The 21799-nt window shown below is 37.7% G+C and overlaps 1 long non-coding RNA gene across 2 annotated transcripts; it reads left to right on the forward strand.

The window, feature by feature from the left end:
- The first annotated feature begins 5470 nt into the window (after nucleotides 1–5470).
- LOC144988888 (uncharacterized) lies at nucleotides 5471–21534 on the forward strand. 2 transcript variants are annotated; one of them, XR_013652953.1, is made up of 5 exons: nucleotides 5471–10833; nucleotides 11674–11811; nucleotides 12505–12602; nucleotides 13522–13595; nucleotides 14556–21534. It is a non-coding gene; the product is annotated as an uncharacterized LOC144988888 (long non-coding RNA). The 2 variants fall into 2 exon arrangements; XR_013652954.1 differs by having other exon boundaries at nucleotides 11674–11755; nucleotides 11837–12602.
- Nucleotides 21535–21799: the final 265 nt, after the last annotated feature.

The raw sequence follows: 21799 nt of genomic DNA on the forward strand, positions 1-21799 counted from the left end.
AAATTGGTTCAAGACAGTTTATCAGAAAGTTTTAAAAGTAGAAAACTTCATTTTTGTTTTTCAGAAGTGTAATGCAGTTATTTTTCAAATTATTGGTAACCAGGGGGGAACTAACAGCAAAAATAACATGGTTAAGGTAAAATAGAAATAAAAAGTATAAAGAATAATCTTTAAAATGAAAAGAACTTGAACAATAGTTCATAAAATGAAATAAAACAGATATATATCAACAAATACAAAACACTAAAAACACACCAAAAAAAATCAATCAGAATATGATTAAGAGGAATAAAGTTTGGCCTAGATTACAAAAGGGGTTTCTCTAGACATACCTCTGGTTTTCTCAGAAGATTCAAAACCCATGTTGTAAAAGTAAAATATGTCCAACACAAGAGAACTTTAGCTCTCATCTGTTTGCTCAGCTAGAACTGAAATGGTGAAAATGAACATTTTGGTGGTGGAGGACCCAAAATGCAGGAGACCAGGCATAGTGACAGAAAAGAAAAGATTTACGAACCAAACTGAAACATGACAAAACTCACGGAGTAATAAAAGACTGTGATACAACAGAGCAGAGCAGATGACCTGCCAAGGCTGAACTGAAAACCAGACACTTAAATAAGCTGAAGGCAATTGGCTAAAATGAGGACACCCCAGAATCCTTACAGAAATATAGAATGCAAAACTTTACAATAACCCATTCAAAATATTATTGGAGATAAAGAGTTATATGAAACAAAGAAAATGCATCCAGATCCCATAACAAATCATACACTAAATATATGCTTCAAACTACCGCAGAAATGCAAAATCTTAAATAGTGCAAAAAAAATAAAATGGGTAGCATATGATAGGCAATTTAAACCAGCAGAATATGATCATACCTAAAAATATTCGACGACAAAAGGAATAACAGCATGGTGCTTTTTAGAAAAGAAGGACAGGGAGCTGGAGAGTTTGGAGAACTTGGCTAAGCAATTTCCCCTTGAAAAACGGGATTATTCAGGTATTAACAAATGAGAAACTATTAAAAGACTGCAATACAAAGTGGTTCTTCTGGGGATGAGGGTGGATCGTTCAAACACTCATAAAGGCATATAAAGACAGAAATACTAAATTGATTAGTACTGTCACATTGTGACAGTTTGTGAAAATTTGTGACACAATGTGACAGTACTTAAAGAATCAAGAGCCCATTTAATAGGTAATGCTTCTTTTTCAATGGTTGAATACCTCATCTCTCTTGGTAACAGCTTCCTGCTGATATACTGCATTATATGCTGCACTGTTTTATTTCTAGTTCTCGGGAAACTCAATCCACCAAAGTGACAAATACTTATTTTAGGTTTTGTCACCAGCCGGCAAAAAAACATTACGGTAACCAGGAACTGGGGCACTATGTTGATCCCATCAAAGGAGTCTATTCAACGGAAACAATAACATACAGACTGAGACTGCAAGAGGCACACTTGCACCGAAAGTGGAAAAAATGGACACTGTACAACAAATAGACCCACAAAGCACCAAGAATTGATCTCTGTTTTTATTTTGTTTGTGTTTTGTTTTCATGTGACAAAAACTTATAAAAACTGGAAACATGCCGTTTCCAAAACTTAATGCAGCCACATGAGGGCACAATCCAGTGCATTTGTGTGCCGGTCCCAAGTCCGGGTAAATCCAGAGGATCGTTTTAGAAAGGGCATCTGATGTCAAGCTAGATATGCAAATCCCAAACGACGACAGCAGAAACAGCTGAAGTCCAGCCCCAGTCCATTAGCCTGGGGCTTCCTAGCCCTGCGTCTCTGAGGGTCACATAGTCCCCCCAGACCAGGGATGTGGATGTTGTATGCAAGAAACAACAGCATGAAAAAATAAAGCAGATTTCAAAGTAAGGAAAAGACTTCTAGAAACTAATCATACCGTTGGGCACTCTCCTTCCATCCAGGACAGGAAGAGTTCTTCCCCTTTGTGGTCTTAAAATGTCCCTCAGGCTTCCTCTCCTGGTGCCTGGGGGGGGGGGGGGGGGGGTAAACGACCCTCTGTGTGTGTCTAGCGGAGTTCCCAGAGTGTGACTATTCTGTCCACCCTGCTGTTGGAGACCACTGACAGACTCCTGATCTCCACCAGGACCTTGGCTGGCTTCAGGACATGCTGGTGCCAACTGGGTCACCTAACCGCACTGCTGTTCCACAGATGGTGGGCCCTTCGTCCTCCTCTAGGAGAGCAGTGACAGCAGCAACCTCATCTGGAGCGTCAGGGTCCCTGCAGACATCCACAAGCCCGTCTGCTGGCACAGGTACTCCACCCAGATGAAGTGAAGACAAACAGTTCAGTTAATTTTCGTAGATTGATATGAAATCAAGTCTTCACCTCTGACCTCTTCTGATATTATTCGCCTGAAAACATAGCAGGTTTGGTGAAATCATTAACCGTATGAAGACCAAGCAACCTGTGGTTCTTCTGGTTAAGCATGTGCTTGAGGTGTCCATTGTGCATGTCCATGTTCCTCAGCTGAAGCAGATTTCAAGAACGCGGGGAAGTATTTAGGTCTTGCAGAAGTCTCTGAGGGAACCATGAAAATATCAGCAGTTAGTGAAAATTTGAAATCTTCCCATCTGTAAACCTGTCAAACTGAACAGCATCTGCAGTTACCTGGGATGAACTGCTGGAGGTGGAAGGACTCCAGAGAGGCAAAGCCTCTTGCATGAGAACCTGACCATGCTTGTTTCAGATGGTAGTAACTCAGGCGGCAGAGTCAGAGGCAGCTCCTGCGACCTTCTCTGTCATCTCAACATAGATGTTTTTTAAGAACAGACTCAGTCTGGTATTGTAGTATCCACAGGAAAAGAAAATTCCCAAACCTTCTTGGAGTCAATTTTTAGGATGGATCCAAAGGTGGACGTGGCATTGTACTCGTCCAGCTGAACATCCAGTCTGTGGAAGGGCGTCCAATGTGACGCTCCTCCTGAATGCCTCAAATGAGGCACAAGCACTTGCTCCCCCAAAAAGAGAGACACGGGGCCAAAACCCCGGAGGAGGTGGAGAAAGTGGCAGGGGTCCACGTAAAAAGCAAGGGTGGGAAATATCAATAACCACAACCTGGTGCTGAGTCGGTGGCAGACCCACAATGTACAGAATATGAACAGTGACTTTTATAACACTAACCAACTCTTCAACACATCAAAACAACAATGTAAAACAAGAGACACACCAACTGTCCTTTACAGATTGTGCCTTATAACATTTCAAACCAAATGAATTTTTATTAAACTTCAAAATGTATGCACTCATAATCTGCCCTTTCCAAGGGACAGTAACTGTCCACAAGCAATTTATAAATGGCTTGTAAAGATCACCCCATATTTGGTCACGCTTTAGATTGGGGGGCTGCAAAACACTCAATAAACTGTTAAAAAGAAAACTGTTTATATATTTATTAATCCCATACAAGCAATTTATAAATAGCTTGTGAATAGGATTAACAAATGCTTATAAGTGTCTTTCTAAGCTGCTTAATACCACATTACTCATGCTTGTTAATGTCTTATAAGTAGTTTATTAAGAAATATTTTAATGTATTTATAAACAGCTTGTTTAAACGTGTAAGTCAGTTGTAAGACATTTACAAATGCTAATTAATGTACTTATAAGCAGCTTACTTAAAGATTACTAGCGCTTGTTAATGTCTTATAAATAGTTTATTAAGGACTCTTATTAAAAAGCGTTACCCAGATGTTCCAGGAGCTTTACTTTTATCATTCTTCATCTTGTCGTCTGCTTGTTCCCGTTACTGACTCACCTCTTTTGCCCAAGTGCAGATGTTCCATTCAGTTTTAGGTCAATTCTAATGAATTACCCTCTCAATACTGTAATTTTTGGTAAATCAGGCAGCTTTTTATTTAAAATGGTGTTTGTCTTTGCTAAAAAGGAAATGTGTGGTTAATAGGCTTTAAACAATTTTAAAACAAATTATGAATTATAAAAAAACACACAGAAAATCATTTGGACCCAAAATCATTTTATTTAAAAAATGCATATCCTCACAAATACCAAACTTTTTTAGTTCATTAATTGATTTTCATGTTTAATTGTTTCTAACACCTTCCTTAAAATTCATAAATGGTTTAACATTTTGTCTGTGGAACTAACAATTTACTCATTTAATTTAGTTGTGAATCTGAATCCAGATTAGAATTTGGTAAAAAGTTTTTGGTATAATACTAAACAGATTTTTTAATAAAAACAAAAAAAAAGAACAAATCTCTTACTCTACATTTTCCTTCTCAAGTGTTCATGATAAGTCAATTGGGGGGGGGGGGGGGGGGGGGGGGGGCTTTATTCAGCATGGCTGCTCCACTTCAGGGTTTAGTTTCAGGCTTCAAAATTGTTGTGATGACATCAGAGATCACTGGCTTCATAAATACACATGTGTCTAATACTGGCCATCACATGCATTGCACAGACATGCATCTCTTATTTTCTGAAACACAACAACACTCAGACAGATAAATTGCTGTAAAGGGTCAGATACCACTGCATTAGAGCTTCCTTTTTATAATTTTTTTTTTTTTTTACAATTATGTAACTATAAATACTAACTACTCCATGTTACTGTGAAATGACACTCGATGGAGAAGCAAATATGGACTCAAACTGGATCTGGATTTAAAAAAAAAAAAAAAACTTTTATTGTTTACCTATGCAATAATTATTCATCTAGTTAGACAATATCAGGGGTCAGAGGAGGGGGTATAGGAGATTCATCAAGATTTTGTGGTATTAGATTCAACCTTAACCTGCAACAGACTGGCGACCTTTGCCCAGCAGCAGTTGGGTTGGCTGCTGATACTCAACCCCAAAAATGATTCAACGGTTTCTGAAGGTGGGTTGATGGAGGATTCAACCTTTCTTCAGGTTTGTAAACCCTGGCAGCAGAAGTCTGTCTGTTTAGGTCATTGCTTACGTACCTAGGTAAACTACTAAAAAGTTATATTTTATACTTCCAAAATCAAGGCTACCTCTCACTTTTGAATTCTGCCTGCTGGATCTCTAAATTGCTCGGACCTCAAATGACATTTTACATTATCGGACCTGCCATCCCTTCTGGTGCCTCATCTCCACCTTGCACCGGTGAATTTTGCAGGTTTGTCCACTATTTATTTTACTGAAAGCTCATTTGTACTAGTGTTTCCTGAGCCTGTCTGTTTATAAACCTGCTTCTACTGTCTCTATAGAGTTGATAAAGACTGGTAATGCAGGACCCAAAATGTAGGCCTGGTTGCATAACATATAGGAGTGAAAAAGCAGAACCCAAACATGACAAAAACCCAAGGAGCAACAACAAAAAGTGACAAAGCAGATGACCTGGCCATGACAAACTGAAAAGCAGAGACTAATATCTACAGTCTGCGGACAGTTAACAGAAATTACAACAGCTGTGGATGATTATCAACATGAACCTGAAGTGACTGACAGGAGCTAAATATCTTCACCTCTTTTATGAGGAATAGTCTAGTGTATCCTGTTCTGTGAAAGATAGCAAACTAGGCATAAAACATTGTTTCATTCATTTAATATGCTAAACTGAATAGTGGAAAGGAACCCACTTACAGTTTGGCAAGAAACGTTCAAGCAAAGTTGTCCCACTTTGAAAAGCTGATTTTGGTCTTTAATGTTCATCAAATATACACTTTAACTGTGAGAGACAGAATGCAAAAACAGAATCCAGAAAATGTAAGATTTTTGAAGAATATTTTTCCCCGCTACAGTTTCTCTCAGGTCATCTCACTTACCAAGTTGCAATGGCACTAAAAGCACTTTCCACCTACTTGAAAGACCTAAAGATCTTATCAGATGAGCTAACCAGGCCACCAGGAGCAATGCTGCATCCAATAGCTTGCCCAAGGACACTGGTGCACACTAGCAGGTGGAGGGGTAACTGAACCAGTGATCAGAGGTTGACCGCTCTATTTCTTCTGTGTCACATCTATTCAGGAGCATTGGGACACACCCTGTTTCTTGTAGGTGTTATAAAGGACTTTCCGAGTGAGATGGCATGTAACCACACCGGTTGAAACTCTTTATTGTCAGTTGTTCTAAATGTAATACACATTCAAGACCAAAACACTGTTTTCACTCTCCTACCAGGGTAAAAAACAAAAAGAATTACTGGAAATTCTAGAAAAAAGATAACTGCACAGTTGATTGGCATTTTAAAAAATGGACCCACACTGAACTATTGGGCAGGGATTTATGTAGCATTATTGATGGAAGTGATCAATTTAAAATTATGATAACCAAACTGAAGCATATGTAACCATTTGGTATAAAATATTTGTTTGAAGAAGAAATCAATTTTTTATATAATTTTCTAAGTTTCACAAGTGCAGTGTTTAATACGGTGATGTAACAGTAGAGGGCGCAATGCAGTCTGTATGCCGCTGAGTTTAGGGCACACTGAGGGTAGAAGAAGTCGGGTGCAGACTGACGGAGATGGCTGCTGAGATTAGCGGACCGTGAATGTGTGTGTAATAGTTACGACGCACACGAGTGCTAGGGTGTGTTACACGTGGTGTTGGTGCCACTGCCGCATGATTTTTTTTTCTACTGTTGCATTTCTATTTTCCGTTTTTGTTTTCTATTCCATTCATAATAAATACGGGAAACAAAGACCCCACAAAAGAAAACAGTTTTTGAAGTCCTGTGTGTTACTTTGTCCCGGCTTCAAACATAAGAAAATGCATGTTGTCAGCAAACGCACCAAGACATGCTGTGGCATTTAAATTATGACTGTTGATGTTAAGAACCCAAAAGTTTGCCAAGAAAAACATTTGTGACACATTTAAACCACCGACAGTCTGGACTGGTGACACAAGAAAGCCTATTCTGAAGTGTACTGTTGTGTTGTTGATGCCAAAATGGGACCAAACCATCTGAAAGATTGGCAGAGACTCACTGATCAGAGCAGGTTTTAAAAGTCTTAAAAGTTCTGCAGGAATGCAACAAATGCTGAAATTGTATATAGTGTTTTGAGAGATAAACAGAGCAGGAAAAAAATGGTTTTGGATCAAAAAAACAATCTTTTTCAACCCCCATTTTTCATTGGTTTTTGAATGACGATAGAAATGTAAACCAACATTTTCAAACAGTTCATGTGTTACTGAGCAGTGCTGAGCATTGTAAATAGTGGTTTTGTGAAGAAAGAAATTAGTGTCAATATTGAACTGTTCCTCAAAATAGCAAAAGTATTGCTAACATAATCTAAAATCTCCCCACCCCTTAAATATTACACATCTGATGCACATGCAGACCTTGTTAATTTTGCATCTGGTGGTCAATGATCAGTTCTGGGTAGCGTCCACTAGTTAGATGTTTAACTATGACCTTACTTAATATACCAGTGACGTGCAGTCAGGAGAGGCAAGTGAGGCTGTGCCTCACCTGTCATTATGGGAAGAAAAGAGAAAAAATAAATTAAATTATTATATTTAATCAGTACTTTGTGCTTTGCAGTCATTTTCCATTTAAATGTACCATTTTTGGGTGTTTTTTTTCTTTTCAAAATCGCTGAATTTCCGTATTTGCCGTTCAGATACTAAGTGACGTGCGATGAGGCACCAGCCCCTGAGCCTCACCTTGGATTGCGCAATACCTATGCAGTCAGACGGTACTGCTCTCTCTGTATGTCGGTTCAATCACTTGTACTGTATGAGCTGAGTTTACATAATTTAGCAGATGTATATGATTTACAGTGTTTGTTTTTATAAATAACTGTATGTGAGGGACGTGTTTCTTGTGCTGAGCGCTAAACGCCGGCGAAAAAGCCGCTGGGTGAGGCCAGCAGTTCTCGTGCCTCATGTTAGGGGGCGCCGGTGAGCCCTGAGATTATGACGCTAAAAAATACTAGAAGAAGTGTGAGCAAAAAAGTCATTTTCTTCAGAAGGAGCGGCATATGGACTTTATTTACAAGTAAAGGTAAGACGATAATAACGTTTGTGCTGTTTTCTATGCTGCAGTTTGTATATGACAAAAAACATGTTCAAATGATATTTTAAACAAAACACGTTAACTGTTATCAATCAAATGGTGAATAAGTTACTCAGTATGTTTTTTTTTTTTTTAAATCAACTTTATTGCACATTGTGTCATTTTACAAGGATGTACTTTTTAGGTATGCAATAAAAACACAACTGCAAATATCAAGTTACTCAGTATGGTTCATATGTTTGTAAATTTGACTGGTGACGTCAGTGCCTCACCAGCCATTAACCTCACCACACGTCACTGTAATATACAATACATAGACAATACCTAGTTCAACATTTGAATATTAGACTAGATGGGTTTTTTTTTTGTTAGGTATTATACATAATGTTCTTTTAAATGGCATCAAATTGATATCAAGTGAAACCTGGCTCCTGCCGTGGAGCAGAACTGTCCTTGTCCTGGTAAAATCCCACTCCAGCAAGCCAGAATGGTTGCTCAGCAGTATGAAAACGCTCATAAATACACATAAATACTCCAAGAGCATAAATACACTTTTGCAGAAAACAAGCTAGGTCTGGAACTGCTGACTTTTTTTAGGTTCCTTCTGAGTAATTGCTGGAGCAATGCAGTCCATCTGATGGAGATTGCTCATCATTATTCCATGTAGTCAAGGCCAGTTTGGAGGACTCTGTTGTTGTTGATGCTGATCGTGTCTGTTTTAAATATTTCCAATAACAAGCATTTGTTGCCACAGTTTTATAAAACTTTATTTCTTGTTTGTTTAAATGGATTACTGAGTCCAGAACTTTATGTGAAGATGAACAGACATTAGAGTTGCGGTATGTTTTAAAGGTAAAACTCAGGAGAACTGGTCCCCCTTCAGGACTTGTGAAAGCAGCTGTTCTAAAGGTTTACAAGTGGGTTCCCAAAGCTTATCCATGGTGGCATAGGACAGGTGATAAACCCAGAGATCTGATCTCTCATTTTCATGTTCATTACTATCTTCAGAAGTAAATAATTTTGAGTGACTTTGTGACCTTATGGCAGTTTAAACAGTCTGTTTTAGCTTATGTTGCAATCTTGACCAGTGAGTGTGTGTTGACACACAAACGCAATTTTGTGGAGATGGAACACAGATAGTCTTCCGTCTTGAGGAGAGGGATGTGACTGCTGTTTTTTCGTAACCTTATCAAATGCTGCTCTATTCCTGTGTAAGTGTGGTTTGTAGTTTTTTTTTTATTATTACAGTGGCCCTAAAGTGCAAATCACATCAACAAATCAATTAAAAAAATAAATTAAAAAGCAACACACATATTTAAAAAAAACAGCATTACATTTTAAAACACAAAATTCCAGAAACCAAAATGTAAAAAAGCAAAAATGAAATGTAAACAGAAAACAACATGAAATGTTAGAAAATGAAACACAGTGAGAAATCGGATAAGGTAAGTATGATAGGACATTGCTGATTGGATGTTTAAGTTTGTTCATCATTTCAACCGAAAGCGATACCGGATATCATCATCTAATCAGCGATGCCCAATAGTACCTACCGTTTCCCATTTTTTATGGTGTTTTATTTTCCTGGAAATTACTTTATTTTTCTGAAACGCTTTTTTGTTTTAGTTTTTTTTTTACGTTTTGGTTTCTGGAATTCTGTTTAGTTTTCTAAAATGTAAAATGCTTTTTTTAAATATATGTTTTACCTTTTTAATTGTCGTGATCTTTAAAATATTTTTGTGTCGAGTGATTTGTTGATGTGATTTGCACTTTACAGTCACCGTAATATAAAGAGCTGAACAATGGTTTGGACATGAACCAACATACACACAACCATGCCGTATATAACAGACATTACTGATTGCGGCTGACTCATCAAGTGTTTTTCTTTTGAATAAAGGAAATTATTTCATTTAAAACAGCTTGTTGTTTACTTGTTTGCCATTCTTTAAAGCAAGGCGAGATGCACTTCCATTTCAAAAGGTATCCACAACAACCATATTTGAAAAGGAGTTAGCACTTACAGACATGGTTGTTTGGTGCTGCAAAAAGATGCCTTCTGGATCCAGAGGAGAACATCATGGTCCATCCAAAAAGGGCCTAAACCAGGGGTTGGCAACCTGGGGCACATGTGCCCCAAGACAGTGTCACGTGGGGATGTGACAACTATAAGTATTTGACTTGTCATCTGTTTGTATTTTTTGGATTTGAAAAAAAATTGACTTTGAGAGATAATGTCTTCTCATAATGAGCTTTTTCCCAATGCCAAAATATGTTTAAAAAAGTCATTTGTCCTGTTTTTTCTGAATTCAATGAAATTTATAACAAATTGGAAATGTTTTGGTATTTCTTTGTATTAGAGTTGGCATTATAGTGAGTGATGGCACTGTTTTTAAAAAGAACATTTCAAATTGGTACTTCATGTCATAATGTTGCTGACTCCTGGCCTAAACAGACGTTACTTGCTTTGGGTGTCATTATCAGAAAAAAGTGTGCCTGTTTATTTTTGTTTTTACATTTTTCTGACTTAACTCTAATGAATATTGTGTGCATAAATTTTCAGATATCAAATTATTCACATTTTGACCTTAGATCAGAACATTATCCAAAGCTCTTGACCTTTGTTTGTGACTCTGTAGTTTATTTTGCAGGCACATGATTGGCTGATTGGGTACTTGCACAAAGAAGCAGGTGTACTGGAGCTCCTAATAAAGAGGTTAGAAGTGTGTACAAGGAAATGTTGCCTTGCTAGCCAATCAACCTGGCACATTGCTTAGGTGCTACAACCACAGGGGATTTGCATCAATTTACACACTGCTGTGTCATAATTCAACAAAAAATGAAGCAGTAAGTATAAAAGCACCTTGGATGAAAGTACACCACATACTCTATATTGACACTTTTACTAAAACACTATTGTTTTTCCTGTGTTATCATTTTCTTATTTGCTTTAAAAAGTAACATATGCTCACTCTTCTTAATGTTTCTCCACTTTGTTCCAGTTTCTGTATTTGTTGTTCCATTGAGGACATTTTCAGAAAAAATTGCTTGTTGTGGGATAGAGTTGAATCAATTGTGCTGCAAGTGATGACACTGGGTGTGACCTGTAACAAAGCAGCTGTCCTCAGGGTAACCTGCAAACATGTTTTTTAAAAGCAGTGCAAAAACAGATGTTTTATCATAATATCTATAGACTAAATCTCTTTTGAAACAACTCTGTTGCTGTAAGTACTGATAAAAGCATTAAAGTATTAAATTGCAACATATTTTATGAAATTATGAACGATATGGTGGATGGTGCTCAAGAAGCAAGCAACCCATCCAGGGATTTAGCAGGTTTGGGAGACGGATGAATGGATGAATAGTTGATGGTTTGACCTACGAGGATTGTGGGTGCCTCGAACGAAGTTCTAGGCTGTGACTGATACTACAGCAAATCAACTTGGTTAAAAACTTTATTTTTTCATGCATTCTTTTGTTTCTTTGATTCTTGAGACAGTTTTTGCCAAAAGCTTTCACCTAAGCATTTAGCATACTAAATATACACACAACCAACAGCTATTCCTAAACTATCAACCACAAGTGTGTTCAAAGTTCTGACTGGTGTACTGTATACTACACTAAATAATTTTGGTTTCTTTCTCTTCCTTTGCTGTATCTCACTTGTGTGTCTCTGTGAGTCAACAGTTTAGACGGCCAGAGAAATTCCCACTTCAGTGGCCAGATGCTGCAGGGTTCCTCTGTTCTGTAGATGGAGAGCTTGGAGGAGGTGAATGGCCCATGAGACAACATCCAATGGAAAAGAGGCATCATCCACCTTTATGTGTCAGTCCTGTTTTTTTCTCCTCAGCTGCTTTACACCTACATTGTCTTCCAATCCTGTTGCTTTCTTCATCTTCCTCCTACTTCTCCATCCTCCCCCCCTCCACTCCACTTAACATCAAAGACGGTAAAAAAAAAAAGTAAAGAAGTATTTTGCATGTGAGGTAAGTTTAACAGAGCAAATCTATCAGAACGGTGTAGTTTGACCACTTTCGATTTTTAAGTTACATAAGATTGTGTAACAACCCTGTAACCATGCAAATATTCTGAATGTGGTTGACCTTTCTCTAACAAATGTTCAGAGACCATCCCAAACTGGAGGTAAAATAAAGCACGATAGGTGTAAAGTGGTGTTTTCGCGACAAATAACAGTGAACAAAAGACTGGAATAGCTTTTACTGATTTGTCTGTTTTTGTCTCCTTTTAAGGTTGTTTCAAGACCTTAAAGGAAGTGTAGATGTAGCTTATCTCCTTAACTTATCCGGCTTTTCTCTCATATTTCTTGGTCAACATCACATAGCACTCTCCAATGTCTCACACAAATCTCGCACCCCATTTAGGTCATTTCAGCTTGTTTATAACAGCCACAACCTAGCTGCTGGGGAACAGCCAGTTACCATTGAATATCTCCAGATCAATCCACCACTGGGGTTCAACAACAACTCTCCTAACGACATATCATAATGAAAATTGTAGGTTTTGAAGAAATGAAAGAAAGAAAGAATAGTGGGGAGAAGGGAGGACTGTTTGGTTTCTAAGCAACAGTCAACGTTGGATTCATCAAGAGCTGCAGGGTAAGTTCCTGAGTTTCCGTGTTCCTCTCTCTGCATTCCCTTTCTGAGGAATTTGACCTGTGTGACCTCTCGGAATATATCTGGATTTATGCTCTTCCCTCACACACATCTCAGTTCACTGTAATCAAAAACAACCACAAGTGGGAAAATATTACGATCTTTTTATTTTGCTCATGAAGATATATGGACTGGCACTGGGTATATGGAGATGTTTTTTGTGCAAGCTGTCCAGAAAGGAAACAGTATGTAATGTTAAAAATCTTCTTTGCAGAAACAGGAATTACAAACAAAAAGTATTTATGTGAAAAGACATTGATAGATCATAAAGACTGTTTGATATACTTACAAATATAACAAAATCTACAAAGAATGAATCTTTTATTTCAATGTTGATTATTGGAGATACCCATAGTCACAGAACTAAACAAAAAATATGCTAAAAATAAAATGTTATGTTAAATCAGAATCAAAAGCTTTTATTGTCATATGTACAGCTTTTACACTGACGTACGAAATTACATTCCAGTAAATCGAAACTGAATCCTGTGTACCTGCAACAAACTGGTGACTTGTCCTAAACTGCCCCCATTTTCGTTAATCAAGAAGAATCTTGAAGCCACCATAAACAGTATGACAAAAAAAATGATACACTAACACTTTACAAAGACTCATGACAATGACATACGTGAGGTGTAAGGGGACATTTCAAAAGTTTCCGTTTTAATGCATTTTAACATGGAACAAATACAAGCTATGCAAATTAGACAAGTCATTTGTCAAACAGAAACTGATCCATGTGGTGAGAAAAATGACTCATACTGAATGAATACAATAGAAAATACTTTTTAAAGTAATAACTTTTTTTTTAGGAATTTCAAAAGCACTTCTGAAATAAATCAAAAGATTTTTTGTTAAACAGGTGGAGCGAGACTCAGAACGTCAAAGTCTGAGGCCATGAACCTGAGCCAGAAAAAGGTGGATTGCCCTCACCAGGTAAGGAATGAGTCACTTCCCCAGGTGGAGGAGTTTAGCTATCAGGGTGTTTTGTTCAGAAGTATCTGCAGATCAGAAATGCAAATACTTTGCTGTGGTGAAAAAAAAGGGCTGAGAAACCACAAGACAAAGATAAACTAAAATAAAACTGAACTCTTTAAAGTCAATTAGGAAATTGTAGACCATAAAGCAAGCCCAGAAATGTGCAATCCTGGTAGATTCTTTTTTAACCCTTGTGCTATCTTAGATGACCCCGACCTTACATTGACGTGTTCTCCCTACCATGACAAAGGTGGATAAAGGTGGAAAGATTTCATGTAATCCATGGACACTAGTGAGGTTCACAAATGATTAAAGAAAAAAGGTACAGAGCACTGTCTAGTGGGTCTAGATGACCCAACTCCAAACGTTAAAGTGCCTAGGATAGCACAAGGGTTACACTGGGTCAAAACAGTCAAATTTATTATCTGTAGCAACAATGGGGGGTGGGGGGCACAGAAGACACCAGGAGGATTAAACAGAATGTTGCTTGATTTGAGAATTAATTGGCATATAGCTAACAGTGACTCATCTAAAGGACACACCTAAGAGAGGGAAGCTAACACCAGCCTAGGCCAGAAGGGATGTGAAGAGCTCAGAGGACCTTTCTCCAGGAATACTGAACATAAAAAGTCCTCCTGAACATCAAATCCATGTCAATATTTAAAAATCGCTTCTCAATCTAAGTAAAAAAAAAGTTTGGAAACAAAAATAGATCTCAGTTAAAGTCGAGTGTCAAAAAACCAATAACTGAGTCTTAAGTCTGCTAACACAAGCCCAGGAACAGTTAAGGCAGATGCATTTTTCCTTGATGTCTTTTTTGTCGTGTCTCTGATTTTGCACAAATATTATTAACTCATTTTAATATGTTTATTGTTTTCATCAATATCTTTTCCTTCTATGGATCATTCTTATTTTCAGTGCTTCCTCGGTTGGATCGTTTCCCTCTGGGTGCTGTTCAGCCGCTGCAGCTGTAGCTGGGAACCCTGCATCGCTGCCTTGCTGTTCCCCTCGGAATGCTGCACCTGGCTGCCTATGCATCTACCCCCAGAGGAGGAGGTCCCTTCCAACTACTAGTATTTAACCTAACAACTTTTTTTGCCCTTTACCTGATGCCCAATATCTGCCTCTATGGGTAAAAGGGGCAGTAGGTGTATGCAGAGATGAGACTTTGTATTACCATGTATGAAACATGCTATATAACTAAAACTACTATTCTTGTTTTTTGCACTCATATATCCCCCCCCCCCCTGCAATAGTGCATTCAATGCAAACAAAAAAAAAAGTCATTTTCACACATGTTTACAAGAGCTCCCGGTCAAACCTTTTTAAAAAATACCATTCATGCATGTAATATAATGGAGGAAGTTTTATGTCATGATCATCTGCATCATTTGTCGTTTTTCTGTTTGGAGGTGCTTTTGAGAAAGAAAATAGCAGCAAGAACCCCCACACCAGAAGGGGGCGCAAGAAGTGTTACACACAGAATTGAAACAGCTGAGAGGAGCATGTGGATCATGATGGGGAAAATATCTTGATTTGCAGTAAGTTTTTTTCCTCAGCAAACTTAGTCTGAACAGCCAAAAAAAACTTCAGTGGAGGAAGCTTTTCAGCAGAGATAAATTCATATATATAGTGATCCAAAAGATCATACCAGAATAACAATATTAATAGTAGATACTAAAAAGTTATATTTGTCAACTTTCCTTTTACAAGAAAAAGGTCTTGTTTCAGTTTCTGTGTGGAGATAAGGAAATATTAAGAAACATTTTTTTTATGAAACATTCCCAACAGTTACTCATTTACTTTCTTATTTTACCTACCTTTGATCATAGGTCTCTAGTCATTTATTACAAAATGACATAATTAAGTCACAACCAATCATTTGTGGATGTTTCTGGTAACAGCCCACACGCTCATTTCCCAACTGGACGGGTATTTTACAGCAGCCTATTCTACTTCTCTGTAGAACTGCTTGGTATGCATTTCATAACCAGGACTGTCTTCTCCATCTGAAAGGAGACAAACAAAAACTTTAAGATAAGATGGTGGTGAATGACAGTGATAATAATTCATTCCATGTCAGTTCTGTGTAAATGCATATGTTTAGTTCAGTTTTTTCAATGACAGCCATTCAGTTTCATGCAATTATCTAGTCACTAGTTGGACAGGCTGCGTTGGACTGTCACAGGGCTTGAAATAATGGTCATGTTAAACAACAGAAAAGTGGAAAACACAGTTTGAGAAACCTTTTGCAGAAAAACCATGGTGAATACAAACTTTCTGGAGCATTCTAGAAACTTTTTGTCCATTTCTTTCTTGCACCTGCATCAACACTTTTGCAGAAAGTCTCTTTTTTGTGTAGACGTTCTAGGTGTTTTTTTTTCTTATCATGACTACTCAATATTGACCTAAATTTTTACCCAAGACAATTTCCATTGTTTTGGGGGGTTTTCAGATTGTATGCTATCTTAATTATGTGTATAAAAATTTACAAACGTATGCTGACTAATCACTGAAATAAGAGGTGACACATGTCTTTAGAGGAGAGAAGGGACTCACTTGTGGAGTATTCTGCAGTGCTCCTGACTGAGAAGGGTTAACACTAGAGTTTTAGCTCCAGGGTTCTCACTTTACAGGAGTGAAGTGCTTACGAAGCTGAGGTAAATCAGCTGATTCTGTTGCTGTTCATGGTTATATACTAATATTTAGGATGACGCCTGTGCCATCTCCGGTCTTAAAGAGTATACGTTCAAAAATGCACTAGTTAACAGTCGGCATTTTTATTTGTCCTTCACTTTATTTGGTTACTCTTTAAAAGTGAATATTCTGTTTCTGCTTCCTGTGGGTTTAGATGAAAGCTCTTTTGCGAGTCCTCATAGAATTTCTATTTTACCTTAAGCTACTGAAGTTATTTCCTGAAGTTATTTCCTGAAGTTATTTCTCGGTGGTCTGCTTTAAATATTTTTTTCTCTTCCCTCTGACTCTTTACTCCAAACACGATAATCCCAATAATTACAGCAGAAATAAAAAGGCTAAAGCAGAATCAGTGTTTGACTGCCCAGCTTCTCCTTACATAGTTACTTATTCACCCGTAAGCTCTAAAAGTGACTTGCATACAGGTGAGACACTCTGGGGATTTCCTGCAACAGTAACACATGCACACCTGTCCACCTGCACACATACAAAGTTAACCACCTTGAATGAAAAATCCACTCCAATGATTTTTCATTTTCCCCAACCAAAAACAGCACTGAGCAGAAGAAGTAGACAGATATACGAAACCTTAGCCACAGATGTTTTATTGCCTTTCCTGAATCAACCAAGTGAGTCAGGAAAGACCAACCTGATCCTAAACCTGCTGTTATTATAAGCTCAGAGCATTGTCCACTGCACCACAGCCCAGGACCTGTTCATGTTCACAAGTTCAATGCTAAAAGCTATTGAGAGTCTCTGTGGTTATTTAGACAAATATTTGATAAACAGAGATGGCTTGTTGGGATAAGTGTCAGAGGGCAGAGGTGGGGATAAAAGGGATGTTTGAGAAGAAGCCAGCTGAGAGTCAGAAAAGTTTCCAGGCCTTATTGTGAGAAATGTGTTTGGTGCCGTAAAGCAAGAGTCCCTAAACATCAAAAACTGTGGGGAATTCCCTGTTTAATATGCAGGGAAATCACACACGACACGTTAGCATGCACGTATGTCTACACACGCAAGCATTATTTTTGTTACATCGTTGAGTATTTCCCCATCAATGTCAGACCAATATGAGTGGTTGCAGCACATGAGTTACGTGTAAAACAGAATGGTGGCAGTTCACCTCTGTGATGGTGCGCGTTTACTTTGGGTGGGAGAGGACGTTGGTTTGTGGCGAGTGTTTCCTGTCAGTAAAGTTAATGGGACCACCTTTCTATCGGAAGGGGAAGGGAGAACCCCTTCAGTCCCCCTTGAGTGTCCCTTTATGATAAACCACCGTCCCCCTCCACCAGCTTACTCTCCATTCAGTGTTACAACAGCTTATCTTAAATGACCCACGCTAAACTTTTCAGTGGAAATGTGTGTTTGAAAACACAGAGCTTGTTTAGACCATGGATCGATTGTGCTTAAATGGCTGAAAACAGATATTTTGACTTTTTCCTTGAAGACCCACTCCAATGAAAATTGAGTTTTTTCCGTTTTTTGACATGTTCTTGTGTCATGTGTAAAGAAAACTAAGCTCACTATTTTTGTTGCACCGCTAATGTTAGGTTTTGGGTAAGAGGGGCTGTAAGCTACCTGGAGAGAGCGTCAAGAGAGAGGTCTTAGCAACCGGGAAGTGTGGGCAGGTTTACTCCCCACCAATGTTCCCGCCCACAACTCACAAAGATGAAATTCTGGTGAACTCCTGCTGCTCTGCTATGTCCCAGAAAACAACAGGATTTTTTGTTTAGGTGAAAACAACATAATAATAATTAAAATACCCCTGGGAACACTTTCGCAATAGATCAAAAGGTAATCTGAGTGGGTCTTCTGTACTTTAATGGATTTCATTTTTGGAAAGTGGAGACAAGATGACAGGCACGGCAAAAAGCCAAAAATCCATTTAGTTCAAGCTGGTTAAAAATATTAGAAAAACCCAATTGTTTTTTTTTACTATCTTTGTCGTTTTGTGTTTTTTATGTAATTTTTGTCAGACAAAAGAAACGTCAAAGGATTTCAAAATGCTTTGACAACCATTGCTTTGCTACATATGAAAGGCTTAGAACTTTCTCAAAAAGACTACAGGCAAGTGGTCCAAACATGCAAAATTAATGTGGCAAAAGAAAAAAACTAATAAAAATTTGGTAGATGTGATTTTTCTGGCTAAATCTGTGCATTACTTAATCTAGTTTGACTTGAATCAATCCAGTTTATTTTTGAAGCACCTGTTCATTTGCATTCTAAGATGATGAAATACAAAAGTTATTCAGCATGAACTAAAAAAAAATCTTAAAAGTACTTTTAAATAAACATTTTGTTATGAAATTATGATTCAGCCGATCAGTGTATGTTTGGCCAACACTCCTAATTATTTCGATTTTTCTAAGGTTGGGTTAAAGCAATTTTGAAATGCCTAAAAACACAAACTATTACTATACTATTTTCTTTAGTCATGTCAGTTTGTCTTTTTTTTAATGTATACAAATACATTTCCACACTGTAGGGCATATATTTTAAACAACACTCAAGTTAGCTTGAACAACACTTTAAGTTAGCCCACTGTATTTCCCCTCTATAGGGCAAACTGTCAATGAATGTTCTATTTTCAAAATTAATTCAAGAACTATAAGGCGCATTTAGTCCGACAAAAGAGTCAGATAAGTCCGTCAGTCAGTCAGACTTTATCAATTGTGTGCTTTCTATAATGTTTTTGTTACATGCTATGTTAACCGTGTTAGCAGTATCAGCATATTCACAATACCTGTAACTTCCAACCTTGTTTTCAACACGTATAAAAACAGACTGATACAGCTAAAACGAACGTTACTATGGTTGTGTCCGAATTCCTTCCCTACTCACTACATAGTGCACTATAAAGCGCATTCGCCATTTTGTAATGCTGTCCGAACATTCAACTCCAAAATTAAGTGCCCTAGAAATTTCCCAGAAGTCTCTGCGACAAAAACAGAAAATGCTCACTAGTTTGGTGAATATAGACCACAATGCATTGCTTCTGAACACTTTTTGACAGAAAAATGTATTTAAACTGTTTTTTTTAATAAACTATTAAGGTTTTTATCTTCAGAAGACAGTAGACTCATAAATGATCATCCCAAAATGCTCATATCAATTACATTTTAACTTTGTAAGATCGGTGGCGTCAAATACGGCGTAAAAAAAAAGAAAAGTAGGGAGCATGGTGTCCGGATTGCTTTTAATATCCAGAGCTCTACATAGTCCCGCAGCACGTAGTTTTTAACTCGTTAGGGGTTGGAGTGGGAATTTGGACATAGGCTATGATTAAGCTAACTCCCAACCTTGTTAGTGACACATAAAAAAACACAGGCTGACACTTCTTCTCCCTCTTTCGGCTTCTCCCATCAGGGGTCGCCACAGCGAACAAGTCGCATGGTAAACTTGGCAATGTTTAACGCCGGATGCCCTTCCTGACGCAACCTTCTCAAACCGGGCTTGGAACCGGCACAGAGGTAGAGAAGGGAACAGGGAGCAGCCCGGAGTCGAACCCTGGTGTCACGGACGGAAGGCGCCGCAAACCAGCACGAGCTAAACCGGCTCCCACAGGCTGACACTGCTACATGTATTTGCATATTCACAATAACACCTAACCAAACATTTAGCCAGACCAGCGTGTACCTCTCCAAATAGCTTCAACATCAGTATTAATCCATATATAAGGCACATTGTCCATTTTAGAAATAAATTAAGGTTTATTGAAGTTCCCGTAATAATTCATGAAAATGGGGTAATGTTAAATCGAATATCAAATAGTGATCTGTTCACCCAGTTTGTTTTTTGGGGGGAAAATCTTGGTTGTGATCAAAAAGTTTAATGAGAAAACTCACTCACTTATTGTTACTGTCCCACTCTTTCCTATTGCAAAGTTCCTTCCAAAAGTCCACAGCTGATCTCTTTAAAAACAACGTTTTATGACAAGAAGACTTCCATCAGCCAGCTGCACAGAAAAAGTTATATTTTTAGGTATTAAGAATGTTTTGGTGTAGGAGGTGGATGTTATGATCAGCTACTCTTTTTTTTTTTACATTTTTTTCTCCTACAAAGTTTCCAATAAAGTGTTTAAGAAAATTTCTGAGAAGTCAGAAAGTTCCCGTTTCTTTTTGACCCCAATCAAAAAAGCAACAGATAAGAATGACTTTGCTTTATGTCGTATTTTAACATTTATTAAGCTTTAACACTGGACACGTCACTGGCGACACGTAAATAGCACACGCTCTTTGACCAAGCATAGCTATACGACAGTTTACGCGATCAACGTGAGTTTGCTAATTCTGAGGAGGAGAAAAGAAGCTTTCTTATCGGCTTTGCAACATAAAATGTAGTAAATGGAAATTTGCCGTTGAGGAGTTACAACGGTCGAAAGAATGTCAACACCGGAGCTACAACTCTGGTATTTTACTATTCTGCCTCATTTATTGCAGCTGCAGCATCTCAAAAGTTTCAAAAGTAAAAAATTAAATGACTTTTAACACTTGGCTTAGTGGGTTGTGGTCAAGGCCACAATACAATCCATAACCTTACAGGGTTTACCGATGTGATTCTGATATTGGCATAAAAATAAACAACACTACAAAGGATTGAAGCTGTTTAGGTTTATAATTAATGCAGCATAAAATACAATATAAAGTTAAACAATATTCATGCAGAGAAAATTTGCTAAATAACTGAAATTAAAAATGTTCGCAGCATTTGGGACAATGTAAGACTTTTTTGATAAACTTGTGAATCATGAAAACATAAAATAAGAAAACATAGATCACTGGGGCTACAGTTTTTTGTTTTTTTTTCACTCTTAGTGGACCTGCTCAGAACTTCAAACCCTGAAATTCTTGGTCATGTGTAGGTTGATGAATTGTTTTGGTTGATACTGACAGAAGAAATCCCTGAGAGTTTTAGAAGAAACATGTAAACAAGTTTAATCATTCAGCATCTAGCTTTTAAACCTGAGCATCCAGATATGGCTTTACTCACAGTTTTTATATTCTAAGAGGCTAGAGAGCTTTTTATCCCCTCTCTGCAGGCTGTTTAAAGCGAAATGAAAGATTTTTTCTTCAGAAAGCTGTGAACATGGATTCACATGCAGCCCAACTTTACCAACATGTGGGGAAATGTCTACAAGTAAGCAAGTCATTTTTGTATTTCATATGAAAAGTTTTGCAATAGAATAATTTACAACTTTATTGATCCTCAAGGGGAAATAGCTTGTTACCATAGCTCTGTTTAAAACAGCAGATAGATAATAAATTAATAACAATAATTATTAAAGGTGTACCATACGACGCCTTGGCAACTTCCTATAGGCAACTAAGGTTTTCTGTTGACCATGCCTACATTCTTTATATTGGTTTATGAAATTATATGATTTGTTTCAGCTTGAGCCAACAACTCATGTCTCACATTTTCACAAGATTCTGGAAAAAAATGTGCGAGCAACAGGGGAACGCCACTTTTAT

Source organism: Oryzias latipes, chromosome 21 (assembly GCF_053564925.1).
Source record: "Oryzias latipes strain Hd-rR chromosome 21, Olatipes_Hd-rR_3.1".
Classification (NCBI taxonomy): Eukaryota; Metazoa; Chordata; class Actinopteri; order Beloniformes; family Adrianichthyidae; genus Oryzias; species Oryzias latipes.